Consider the following 14,487-nt stretch of genomic DNA (forward strand, 5'->3'; position numbering starts at 1 on the left):
ACACCATATCCACTGCTTTACCCTCATCCACCTGTTTGGTCACCTTCTCGAAAAACTCAATAAGGTTTGTGAGGCACGACCTACCCTTCACAAAACCATGCTGACTATCTCTAATGAACTTATTCTTTTCAAGATGATTATAAATCCTGTCTTTTATAACCTTTTCCAACATTTTACCCACAACCGAAGTAAGGCTCACAGGTCTATAATTACCAGGGCTGTCTCTACTCCCCTTCTTGAACAAGGGGACAACATTTGCTATCCTCCAGTCTTCCGGCACTATTCCTGTCGACAATGACGACATAAAGATCAAGGACAAAGGCTCTGCAATCTCCTCCCTAGCTTCCCAGAGAATCCTAGGGTAAATCCCATCTGGCCCAGGGGACTTATCTATTTTCACACTTTCCAAAATTGATAACACCTCCTCCTTGTGAACCTCAATCCCATCTAGCCTAGTAGCCTGAATCTCAGTATTCTCCTCAACAACACTTTCTTTCTCTACTGTAAATACTGACGCAAAATATTCATTTAACACTTCCCCTATCTCCTCTGATTCCACACACAACTTCCCACTACTATCCTTGATTGGCCCTAATCTAACTCTAGTCATTCTTTTATTCCTGATATACCTATAGAAAGCCTTAGGGTTTTCCCTGATCCTATCCGCCAATGACTTCTCGTGTCCTCTCCTTGCTCTTCTTAGATCCTTCCTGGCTAGCTTGTAGCTCTCAAGCGCCCTAACTGAGCCTTCACGTCTCATCCTAACATAAGCCGCCTTCTTCCTCTTGACAAGCGCTTCAACTTCTTTAGTAAACCACGGCTCCCTCGCTCGACAACTTCCTCCCTGCCTCACAGCTCCATACTTATCAAGGACACGCAGTAGCTGCTCCTTGAATAAGCTCCACATTTCGATTGTGCCCATCCCCTGCAGTTTCCTTCCCCATCCTACGCATCCTAAATCTTGCCTAATCGCATCATAATTTCCTTTCCCCCAGCTATAATTTTTGCCCTGCGGTATATACCTGTCCCTGCCCATCGCTAAGGTAAACCTAACCGAATTGTGATCACTATCACCAAAGTGCTCACCTACATCTAAATCTAACACCTGGCCGGGTTCATTTCCCAGTACCAAATCCAATGTGGCATCGCCCCTGGTTGGCCTGTCTACATACTGTGTCAGAAAACCCTCCTGCACACACTGGACAAAAACTGACCCATCTAAAGTACTCGAACTATAGTATTTCCAGTCGATATTTGGAAAGTTAAAGTCCCCCATAACAACTACCCTGTTACTCTCGCCCCTGTCGAGAATCATCTTCGCTATCCTTTCCTCTACATCTCTGGAACTATTTGGAGGTCTATAAAAGACTCCCAACAGGGTAACCTCACCTCTCCTGTTTCTAACCTCGGCCCATACTACCTCAGTAGACGAGTCCTCAAACGTCCTTTCTGTCGTTGTAATACTCTCCTTGATTAACAATGCCACACCCCCCCCTCTTTTACCATCTTCTCTGTTCTTACTGAAACATCTAAATCCCGGAACCTGCAACATCCATTCCTGCCCCTGCTCTACCCATGTCTCCGAAATGGCCACAACATCGAGATCCCAGGTACCAACCCATGCTGCAAGCTCACCCACCTTATTCCGGATGCTCCTGGCGTTGAAGTAGACACACTTTAAACCAGGTTCTTGCTTGCCAGTGCCCTCTTGCGTCCTTGTAACCATATCCCTGACCTCACTACTCTCAACATCCTGTACACTGGCACTACAATTTAGGTTCCCATTCCCCTGCTGAATTAGTTTACACCTCCCCGAAGAGCACTAGCAAATCTCCCCCCCCAGGATATTGGTACCCCTCTGGTTCAGGTGAAGACCATCCTGTTTGTCGAGGTCCCACCTACCCCAGAAAGAGCCCCAATTATCCAGGAAACCAAAACCCTCCCTCCTGCACCATCCCTGCAGCCACGTGTTCAACCCCTCTCTCTCCCTATTCCTTGCTTCGCTATCACGTGGCATGGGCAACAACCCAGAGATAACAACTCTGTTTGTTCTCGCTCTAAGCTTCCACCCTAGCTCCCTGAATTTCTGTCTTAAATCCCCATCTCTCTTCCTACCTATGTCGTTGGTGCCTATGTGGACCACGACTTGGGGCTGCTCCCCCTCCCCCTTAAGGATCCCAAAAACACGATCCGAGACATCACGAACCCTGGCACCTGGGAGGCAACATACCAACCGTGAGTCTCTCTCGTTCCCACAGAACCTCCTATCTGTTCCCCTAACTATGGAGTCCCCAATGACTAATGTTCTGCTCCTCTTCCCCCTTCCCTTCTGAGCAACAGGGACAGACTCTGTGCCAGATACCTGTACCCCATTGCTTACCCCTGGTAAGTCGTCCCCTGCAACAGTATCCAAAACGGTATACCTGTTTTTGAGGGAAACGGCCACAGGGGATCCCTGCACTGCCTGCTGGTTCCCTCTCCTTCCCCTGACGGTAACCCATCTACCTACTTCTTTTACCTGAGGTGTGACTACCTCCCCATAACTCCTCTCAATAACCTCCTCCGCCTCCCGAATGATCCGAAGTTCATCCAGCTCCAGCTCCAGTTCCCTAACGCGGTTCTCGAGGAGCTGGAGTTGGGTGCACTTCCCGCAGATGCAGTCAGCAGGGACACTCTTGTCGACCCTTACCTCCCACATTCTGCAGGAGGAACATACAACTGCCTTAACCTCCATTCCCACTATTCTAAATTCCCAACAAATCTACTGAAAAACCAAAAACAAAAAGTCAAAACTTGTTAGGTTAGCAATCCAACGGACAGAACTTCTTAAATAAAAAGCTTACCTTATCAACACTTTACTTTATTGTTTCTTATTAAAAATTCTTTAAGGCAATAGTTCTTGCTTATACTCCTTCGGCAGGCAAATATATCCAGAGCACTTTGACCAGAGTACAAGAACAGGGATAAGAAGTTTCACCAGGCTGTTCATGTCACAAAAATATTAGAGTGGCATTTATGATCAACAAGAATGATATAAGGTTTGCCTTTACTGTCCAATATATAGTATTACATAGTATTTACAGCACAGAACCAGGCTAGGACTAACTGTTCTTTTCTATGTAATGTACCTAATTTTCTAGCAAATGTACCAATTTTAAGTAAAAGCACCAGTTTGTAATGGGTAAATTTATATTGCCGTGATCGCCTGGAAATTAGTGTGAGTGATGTTATTGAATGAACACTTAACGCTCTCATATCATATTTCTCTTTTTACTATTTTAATGGAAGTATTAGCCCATATATATTAAATGGGTTGACACCCTTACTAAAATAGAGGTGAGATAAGTTTGAGACAAGCCCATTAAGGGTTCATCAGATAAAATCTTTTGCAGTAATTTCCAAATTCCTGACTTTGACGCGAGAATAAATTCAGCATATGGAGAAATTACAAACCATTTGTGTTCTCTTTATATCTACTTAACCAAGTGTTTTGAACGTAGTTCTAAAATTGTTTCCTTGCTATTAGGAACAGAATAAGGATCACCGTAAAGGTATCCCTTCTACTGTACCTCACGCAGGTGAAACTTATGAAAAAGTTCAAATAATAACGTAACTACAGTGGCAATACATAGCCATCCTTAAGGTAGAGAGTAGACTATATCAGGCAATTTGGAGGTGATCAGTCACCGAAAATAGTCCCATGACAGAATTTACAACAATTAAGAGGCAAATGAATAGAGAAGGAATTAATTAAACTACTTAAATAGAACTGTTACACTCAATTTTGGCTCTAGGTAACATTATACCACTTAATATGGCCTTTGCTGCTGAGCAATCACATATCAAAAGCAATCCACATCCTTTTTGGAGAATTTCTACGTGACATTACCTTTTTTGGCCATTTTATCCTTGCCTGTAGGGACTCCATATATAAAGTGCTTTCCACATGTTACTAGAGACATAATTGGAGTCAGTTAAAAAGCAACAGTTTTTATGATGCAAGAATAATAAATAATAATTAATTGCCTTGAAAACAATGTTTACTTGGCTTATAGGCCCTTTGCTAAACGTTTCACTGCTGTTATGACTGTTTCTAGATAATAGTAGCATTACAAAGGGGAATATGTTGGTAACTTGACTCCTTAGCGCAACCTGATGTCGACTATTAATTTCTCTTCAACACTTACAATAAGCCATGATGTCACTCTACACTAGTCTATGTAGTCACATGATTCATGTTAACAGCCTTTTTATAGCAACTCTTAGCATATGAGAGTGTCTGTAAAGCTTCAGTGGCATGTACAGTAAAAGAAAATTGTTTTATATGTTAGGTGGCATAGCAACAGGGTGCAGTTGGAGATAATGGTAATGAAGACAGACATTTGTCAAATTGAAGCTGGTGGTTGGCAAATGCTCAGAAAGACTCAAAGATTATGTCCTGCAATACAATTGTGCATGCCAAAATGTTCCTTACAACCTAATATGTACTCTAGCAATCACTGCCATGGAATTATAAAAACACAACAAATAATTTACTTACCCACCATCTAACAGCCTTAGCATTGAGTGTCTCCAGTGGTTCAGTGGGCAAATGTACTAAAAGAAATAGTACGTGGCCTGAGAAAGTCCAAGGTTCAATCCTTAGACAATGCTCAGCCCACATTTGTTGCAGACTATGTAATTAGCATGAATGTCCCCTCTCTGGGGAGGGGAACATCAGCCACTGTCCTGCTGGAAATATCAAGGGTGAGGCTAGGCTCTGAAGCCTGCTGTTTATGATAATGGAGGGTGAATTTGCTCAGGCCGTCTCCCTCTCTTCTGCCATAACTTTGACGTAAGTTAGGCAGAACAGTTGTTTACGTTCACAGAGTTTCCACCAAAGTTACAGCAGCCGAATGGAAGAAGACTGAAAGAAATTAACTCCCAAGGAAATTCAGCTTCTGACTTTTGACAATACCATTTTTATTTTCAATAGTTCTGTACAATTTCTCGTGGGTGGAACATCCGCTATGAACATGTTTACAAGGTTTTCTAGAAGTTGTGTGACTCAGATCTAACAATTAACAAAGCTGTCGTAAGCTATGTACTGGAATTTAATGCAGCATGGAAAACAGTGGCCCAAACCTGCACCTTTTTCGCCCTCAAACCATGTTTACAAAGCGTAAGTTGCAATTTGGGGGCTGCTAAAGGGAAATGATCCATTACCTTGCACAAATATTGCACATTTTGTCACCAAGTCCACATAGCACCTGAAATTACTTGCATGCTATGTCACTACCCTTTCACACAAGGCGGAATGTAGGTTAAGCATGTGGTGCACCACATCTAAATACTAAAAGTGTCTGTTCTAAAAGAAGAAAGCTGCCTACAATCACCAGTCAACCTGCACCACATCACCTGGCATAAGGAATTGTATAGCTGGAGGCCACAGAAGGTGTGCATGTGAGTGACAACACAGAGGCCTCATGCCATCCCAACAAGATAAGTATTGTTTTCAACCTTATTGCACTTGCCTTCAAGTTCACTGTCTCAGTAACATGCTGGCTGCTCTGCCCAGTAGCAGCACGACATCATTGGTCTTGCTACTGCTCACATATATTATGCCCATGTACCAATACTGGCACATGTTCCTTTTCTATCTATATAGGGACCTCTCAGGATCATGGCCCTTCCAATAGAGATGAGAAGGAAGAAAGTAGCTCTTATAAGTACCTACTAGCACTCCAGACCCTGCAAGCACAACCATCCACCTTTAGGAATTTGAAAGAAAGAGTCAGGAAGTATCACCTGGTGAGGCACTTAACAGGACCAAAACTAACATCCTCGCAGGGAGATTTACTAGTGCTGTTGGGGAGGGTTTAAACTAGCTTGTCAGTGGGATGGGAACCTGAGAGGTAGCTTAAATTGGAAGGAAGTAAAGCTGGTATTTCGAGGTAGAAGAGTAGCAAGTGACATTAGAAGGCAGGCGAAACAAAATCAAGCATCAACTAGGCCTAGAATGCAGAACATCAAGAAGACAAGGTTAAGGACACTCTACCTGAATACATGCAGTGTTCGCAACAAGGTGGATGATTTAAAGGCCCAAATAGAGGTAAATGGGTATGATCTAATCGCCATAATGGAAACATGGCTACAGAGAGACCATGACTGGGAACTGAATATTCAAGGATATTCAACATTTAGAAAGGACAGGCAAAAAGGAAAAGGAGGCTACTTTTCTACCTCTTGTTACCAGCTTTACTTCCTTCCAATTTGAGCTACCCCTCAGGTTCCCATCCTCCTGACAAGCTAGTTTAAACCCTCCCCCACAACACCAGAAAATCTCCCTGCGAGGATGTTAGTTCCAGTCCTGTTAAGTGCCTTCACTATTGAGGATACAAGTAACATCCCAATATTAGCTGTAAGTCAGGAAATGGAAGGGAGGGGGGAACTCAAGAAAATTACAATCACCAGCGAAGTGGTACTGAACAAATTGTTGGAGCTGCGGGCTGACAAGTCCCCAGGTCTTGATGGACTTCATCCTAGGGTGTTAAAAGAAGTGGCTAGTGAGATAGTTGATGCGTTAGTTTTAATTTTCCAATGTTCCCTAGATTCGGGGAAGGTTCCGTTAGATGGAAAATAGTGAATGTAACTCCTTTATTCAAAAAGGGAAGGAGACAGAAAGCAGGAAACTACAGGCCAGTTAGCTTAACATCTGTCTTAGAGAAAATGTTAGAAGCTATTATTAAATACATTATAGCAGGGCATTAGAAAAATAAAAGGTAATCAGGCAGAGTCAACATGGTTTTGGGAAAGGGAAATCATGCTTACCCAATTTATTGGAGTTCTTTGAGGGAGTTACATGTGCTATGAATAAAGGGGAACCGGTGGATGTATTGTACTTAGATTTGCAGTGGGCATTTCATAAGGTGCCACATCAAAGGGTATTGCACAAAATAAAAGCTCATGGTGTAGGGGATAACATATTGACATGGACAGAAGATTAGCTAGCTAACAGGAAACAGAGAGTAGGCATAAATGGGTCATTTTCTGGTTGGCAAGATGTAACGAGTGGTGTGCCACAGGGATCTGTGCTGGGGCCTCAACTTTTTACAATTTATATAAATGACTTAGATGAAGGGACTGAGGTATGGTTGCTAAATTTGCTGATGACACAAAGATAGGTAGGAAAGTAAGGTGTGAAGAGGACATAAGGAGCCTACAAAGGGATATAGATAGGTTAAGTGAGTGGGCAAAGACCTGGCAAATGGAATCTAATGTGGGAAAGTGTGAAATTGTCTACTTTGGCAGGAAGAATAACAAAGAAGCATATTATCTAAATGGTGAGAGATGCAGAGGGATCTGGGTGTCCTACTGCATGAATTGCAAAAGGTTAGTATGCAGGTACAACTCATAATTAGGAAAGTTAGTAGAATATTATCGTTTATCGCGACGGGAATTGAATACAGAAGTATGGAGGTTATGCTTCAGCTATACAGGGCATTATTGAGACCACATCTGGAGTACTGTGTACAGTACTGGTCTCCTTATTTAGGGAAGGACGTAAATGCGTTGGAGGCAGTACAGAGAAGATTTATTAGACTAATACCTGGAATGGGCGGGCTGTCTTATGAGGAAATATTGGACAGGCTAGGCTTGTATCCGTTGGAATTTAGAAGAGTAGGTGGCATCTTGATTGAAATATATGAGATCCTGAGGGGTATTGACAGGGTGGATGTGGAAAGGATGTTTCTCCTTGTGGGAGAATCTAGAACAAGGGGGTCACTGTTTAAAAATAAGGGTCCCCATTTAAGGTAGAGATGAGGAGAAATTTTTTCTCTCAGAGGGTCGTGAGTCTTTGGAATTCTCTTCCTCAAATGGTGGTGGAAGCAGAGTCTTTGAATATTTTTAAGGCAGAGGTAGATAGATTCTTGATAAGCAAAGGGGTGGGAGGTTATCAGGGGTAGGCGGGAATGTGGAGTAATCAGTTTAACCGTGAACTTATTGAATGTCGGAGTAGGCTCATGGACTAGTGTGGCCTACTCCTGCTCCTAATTCGTATGTTCATACGTTCGTGCTGTGCTGATAATAAGGGATGGGATCAGTACATTAGTGCGGGAGGATCTCAGACCAGAAGAACAGAATGTGGAATTTGTTTGGGTGGAGCTAAGAAATAGCAAGGGGTAAGAAACATTTGTAGGAGTTGTTGATAGGCCACCAAACAGTAGTGGTAGTGTGAGGCATAGTATTAATCAGGAGATTAGAGAAGCATGTAGCTTGGGTTGTACAGTAATCATGGGTGAGTTCAATCTGCATATAGACTGGGTAAATCTAATGAGCACTAATGCTGTCCAGGACGAGTTTTTGGAGTGTGTTAGGGATGGTTTTCTAGAGCAGTGTGTTGAGGAACCGACTGGAGAACAAGTTACTTTAGATCTAGTATTATGTAATAAGAAAGGGTGAATTAATAATCTTGTTGTAAAAGAACCTTTTGGGATGAGTGACCATAATATGATTGAATTTTACATTATGTTTGAAGGTGAGATAGTTCAATTTGAAGCCAGGGTGTTAAATTTGAACAAATGAAATTATGAAGGTATGAGGGCCAAATTGGCTGAGGTGGATTGGGAAAATACATTAAAAGGTATGACAGTATATAGGCAACGGATAGTCTTTAAAGAAATATTACATAGTTTACAGCAACTATACATTCCTTCAGGGCACAAAAACCCCAAAAGTAAAGGCAGTCAACCGTGGATAACTAAGGAAATTAAAGATTGTATAAGATTAAAAGGTAAGGCCAATAAAGTTGCCAGAAATAGTAGTAAACCTGAGGATTGGGAGGATATTAGAATACAGCAAAGGAGGATGAAGAAACTGATAAAGAAAGGGAGGATAGAATATGAATGTAAGCTAGCAAAAAATATAAAAATGGACTGTAAAAGCTTCTATAGGAATATAAAAAGAAAACATTTGGCGAAGACAAATGTGGGTCCATTACAGGCAGAGTCAGGAGAATTTATAATGGGGAATAGAGAAATGGCTGAGAAGCTAAATGATTACTTTGTGTCTATATTCACTGAGGAAGATACAAGAAATCTCCCAGAATTAGAGATCCAAGGGACTAGGGAGAATGAGGAATTGAAGGAAATTAGAATTAGTAAGAAGGTTGTATTGGAGAAATTAATGGGGCTGAAGGTTGATAAGTCCCCAGGACCTGATATTCTACATCCCAGAGTGTCAAAAGAGGTCACTATGGAGATAATGGATGCATTGGGGATCATCTTCCAAAATTCTATAGATTCTGGAGCGGTTCCTGCAGATTGGAAGGTTGCAAATCTCACCCCACTATTTAAGAAGGGAGAGAGAGAGAAAACAGGGAATTACAGACCTGTTAGCCTTACATCAGTTGTTGGGAAAATGCTAGAATCTATTCTAAAGGATGTGGTAAATGGACACTTGGATAATAATGCTCCGATTAGGCATAGACAACATAGAAACATAGAAAATAGGAGCAGGAGTAGGCCATTTGGCCCTTGGAGCCTGCTCCGCCATTCATTATGATCATGGCTGATCATCCAACTCAGTAGCCTGTTCCTGCTTTCGCCCCATACCCTTTGATCCCTTTAGACCCAAAAGCTATATCTAACTCCTTTTTGAAAACATTCAATGTTTTGGCCTCAACTGCTTTCTGTGGTAGCAAATTCCACAGGCTCACCACTCTCTGGGTGAAGAAATTTCTCCTCATCTCAGTCCTGAAAGTTTTACCCCTTATCCTTAGACTATGACCCCTGGTTCTGGACTCCCTCACCATCAGGAACATCCTTCCTGCATCTAACCTGTCAAGTCCTGTTAGAATTTTATAGATTTCTATGAGATCCCTCTTCACTCTTCTGAACTCCAGCGAATATAATCCTAACCGACTCAATCTCTCCTCATACGTCAATCCTGCCATCCCCAGGAATCAATCTGGTAAACCTTTGCTACACTCTCTCTATAGCAAGAACATCTTTCCTCAGATAAGGAGACCAAAACTGCGTACAATATTCCAGGTGTGGCCTCACCAAGGCCCTGTATAATTGCAGCAAGACACCCCTGCTTCTGTTCTTGAATCCTCTCGCTATGAAGGCCAACATACCATTTGCCTTTTTTACCACCTGTTGCACCTACATGCTTACCTTCAGCGACTGGTGTACGGGAACACCCAGGTCTCACTGCATATTCCCCTCTCTCAGTTTATAAACATTCAGTTAATAATCTGCCTTCCTGTTTTTGCTACCAAAGTGGATAACCTCACATTTATCCACATTATACTGCATCTGCCATGCATTCGCCCACTCACTCAACTTGTCCAAATCACCCTGAAGCCTCTCTGCATCCTCCTCACAACTCACCCTCCCACCCAGTTTTGTGTCATGAATTTATCAATGGGAAACCATGTTTGATGAACTCGTTGGGAGTTATTTGATGATGTTACTAACAGAGTTGATAAAGGGGAGTCAGAGGATGTGGTATACTTGGATTTTCAGAAGGCTTTTGATAAAGTCCCCCACAGAAGGTCGGTTAGCAAAATTGAAGCACATGGGATGGGAGGTAATATACTGGCGTGGATTAAGGTTTGGTCAACAGGCAGAAAGCAGACAGTAGGAATAAATGGATCATTCTCACATTGGCAGGCTGTGACTAGTGGGGTACCGCAGGGATCAGTGCTTGGGCCCCAGCTGTTCACAATATATATCAATGATTTGGAAGTGGGGACCAAATGTAGTATTTCCAAGTTTGCAGATGGCACAAAACTAGGTGGGAATGTGTGTTGTGAAGAAGATGCAAAGCGGCTTCAAGGGATTTGGACAGACTTTGTGAGTGGGCAAGAACGTGACAAATGGAATATAATGTGGAAAAATGTGAGGTTATCCACTTTGGTAGGAGGAACAGATGTACAGAGTATTTCTTAAATGGTAAGAGATTAGAAAGTATAGATGTACAAAGGGTCCTGGGTGTTCTTGTCAATAAGTCACTGAAAGCTAACATGCAGGTGCAGCAAATAATTAAGAAGGCTAATGGTATGTTAGCATTTATCGCAAGAGGATTTGAGTACAGGAGTAGTGAAGTCTTGCTTCAATTGCATAGAACCTTGGTTAGACCGCACCTGGATTATTGTATGCCATTTTGATCCCCTTACCTTAGGAAGGATATTATTGCCATAAAGGGAATCCAATGAAGGTTCACCAGACTTATTCCCGGGATGGCGGGACTGTCCTAGGAAGAGAGATTGGGGAAACTGGGCCTGTATTCTCTAGAGTTTCTAAGAATGAGAGCTGATCTCATTGAAACCTACAAAATACTTAAAGGGATAGACAGGGTAGATGCAGCTAAGATGTTTCCCCTGATTAGGGAGGCTAGAACCATGGGACACAATTTCAAAATAAGGGGGAAGCCACTTAGGACAGAGATGAGGAGAAATTTCTTTACTCAGAGGGTTGTGAATCTTTGGAATTCTCTACCCCAGAGGTCTGTGGAAGTTCAGTCACTGAGTATGTTTAAAGCAGAGATTGATAGATTTCTAAATACAAATGACATCAGGTGATATGAGGATAGTGTGGGAAAAAGGCATCGAAGTGGAAGATCAGCCATGATTGTATTGAATGGTAGGGCAGCCTCGATGGGCTGACTGGCCTACTCCTGCTCCTATGTTCCAATGTTCAACAGATGTAAGAAGGACCATGTGGATCTAGACACATTGAACCATATAAGTTTACCGCACAAAAGGAAGTATTTGGTCTATCATGTGGACCTTAGTTAGTCCACATTGGGTGCACATTGTACAGTTCTTGTTGCCATATTATATAAAAGAGATATAGAGGCACTGTAAAGGGTGCAAAAAACATTTACAAGGATGATACCAGAACTGCAAGATTATACTCATCAAGAAAGATTGGGTCTCTTCTCTTGAAAAGAGAAGGCTGCCGGGGTGACCCATTAGAGGTCTTTAAAAATATGGAAGGTTTTGATAGAGTAGACATAGATGGTAGAATTCAATGGGCCCTCAGGATACGGGCTAGGAGGCAGGGGGGCCCATAGAATAGTGATAGAAGGCGCGGGGCGGAGGGCCCATTGTCTTCCCGTCACCCTACAATTAGAAGGCCTTCCCATCCAGAGCCCAATTGAGGCCCTTAAGTGGTCAATCGGTATCCACTTAAGGGCCTCTTCCCACCGCCTCTGGAATTAAACGAGTGGCGGGGAGGGGGGGCCTCCGCCATACGGGGAGGTCACCCAGTAAAGCAAGGTGACCTCCCTGCAGCCTTAGGAGTGGGGAGCCTCCTCCGTTGGCAGTCTGTAGCCCACAGAGGGACCCCAGTGGCAAAGGCCACCCTCTCCATTAACACCCCCCTGCCCTCAATGCCCCCTTCTCCCCCCCCCCCCCCAACCATCGCCAGGGCCTGCCAGACTGACCCCAGCGACCCTGCCTCACTTACCTTTGGTCCAGGGCTGGGCCTGGTCCTTGGCCTCCTGTAGTACTGGCAGTGGCCACCATTCCCTGTGGCGCTGCCGATACTACTGAAATGCCGGCCCTCGAATTGGACGGGCATCCCGGCGCTGGTCAATTAATTGCTGAGCACTGTTGAGTCACACTGTGGGCCTCTGAAAGGCAGATTTCCCCTCGCCTTTTCATCCCAATGCCAGGACCCCACCGGCTTGACTAAATTCAGCCCACAGTGTTTCCACTTGTGAGGAAGATCAAAACTAAAGACCATTAATAATGAATAATCACCAAGAACCAAAAAAGAAATTCAGGAGGAACATCTTTAGTTCGAGAGTAGTGAGTATGTGGAACTTCCTACCACAGGCAGTAGTCGAGGTGTATTTAAAGGGAAGCTAAATAAGCATATGAGGGTGAAGGGAATAAAGGGTTATGCTGATAGAGTTAGAACAGCAAGGATGGAGAGAGACTCAAGTGGAATATAAATGCCAGCATGGAATGGTTGGGCCGAATGTCCTGTTTCTGTGCTGTATATTCCATGTAATTCTATGTAATGCGAGAAAAATCAAAAACGAATCCCACTGGCCCTGTTCATTCCATAGCCCTGTAGCACCGCTTCAAATGTTTATCTACTCTTCCTTTAAAAGATTCAATGGTCATTGTCAATTACTCTGTCTGGAAAAGTATTCCATGCTCTAACAACTCCCTGTGGAAACATTTTTTTTTCATCTTTGATCCTCAAGCTTGGTCATAATTTTAAACTGGTAACCATTTGATTCTGAGTCCCCAACCAGAGGCAAGTCTTTATAGACTTTCCCTATGCATCATGTTAAAATCTTTATAATTTTTTAAAATCTGAATTCAATCTCCTCTTAACCTTCTCAGCTCCAATAAAGAGACTTCGCATTTTCACTTTCCTCTCAATGCATGCAGATTCTCAGCCTGCTAGCTTCTCAGTTAATTTTTGACATGCATTCTCTATGATTTGCTTTATACCACATATCCACACTATCACTAGCACCATCTATTTACACGTGTGTATCATCAGCTGACTCTCCCCCACAGCTGCCTCAGCTCATCTGCTGCTGAAACATTCATCCATACCTTTGTTACCTCAAGACTTGACTATTCCAACATACTCCTGTATGTCGTCCCACATTCTACCCTCCATAAACTTGAGGTCATCCAAATCTCTGCTGCCCATGTCCTTACTCTCACCAAGTCCCATTCACCGATCACCTCTGTGTTTGCTGACCTGCGTTGCCTCCAGGTTAAGCAACATCTTGGGCTGAATTTCCACCATAGAGGTGGGAAACAGGACTCAGGATTGTTTTCGGATTAGGAACCCGCCTCCTGTGGAAAACTGATAAAAGTCATGGGGCTGAATTTTACAGACCCCCAACGTCGTTGGGGGTGGGGGTGCGCATGGCAGAAAGGCTGGAAAATGCCTCCGGGAGAGGCCCACCCGAACCTAAATGGCGGGAAGGCCTGTTACCCACCCCCCCACCCCCGGTGCTCGGTGACGGGAGCCCAATTTACATATGTAAAATAATTTACATACCTGAATTAATGACCGTTACGCTCTCGCTGTCCATGCCAGAGTGATATTAGTGCCAGTGACCAGCGCTGCTACACCTTTAGATCCGCGTTCGGGGATCCAAGGTGGAACACTGGTGGGGAGGAGTGATGGCGGGGGAGCGGCGTCAGAGTAATTTCATTGGTGCAGGGAATGGTGGGAAGGGGTAAAGATTAAAGTTTATGAACTTCATGGGGAGCAAGATCAGGTGGGCAGGGGAAGAGTTTTGGGGGGCGGGGTGGAGTGGGGAGAGGCCAAGTAATTATTTTAAGGTTATTGCAGGGTTGGGAGAGGGGTAATTTAAATGGATCTAAATTTTTTTTTATTGCATTTACCTTTAAAAATTTAAATGGAATGGAAGGGCTTGAAGCCCTTTTAAAAATGGCGTCAGTGCCTGCACAAAGGCTGCTGATGCCATTGCCGGGGACGGACAGCCCATCCCCTCCATATC

The sequence above is a fragment of the Heterodontus francisci genome, chromosome 13, assembly GCF_036365525.1.
Source record: "Heterodontus francisci isolate sHetFra1 chromosome 13, sHetFra1.hap1, whole genome shotgun sequence".
Lineage (NCBI taxonomy): Eukaryota > Metazoa > Chordata > Chondrichthyes > Heterodontiformes > Heterodontidae > Heterodontus > Heterodontus francisci.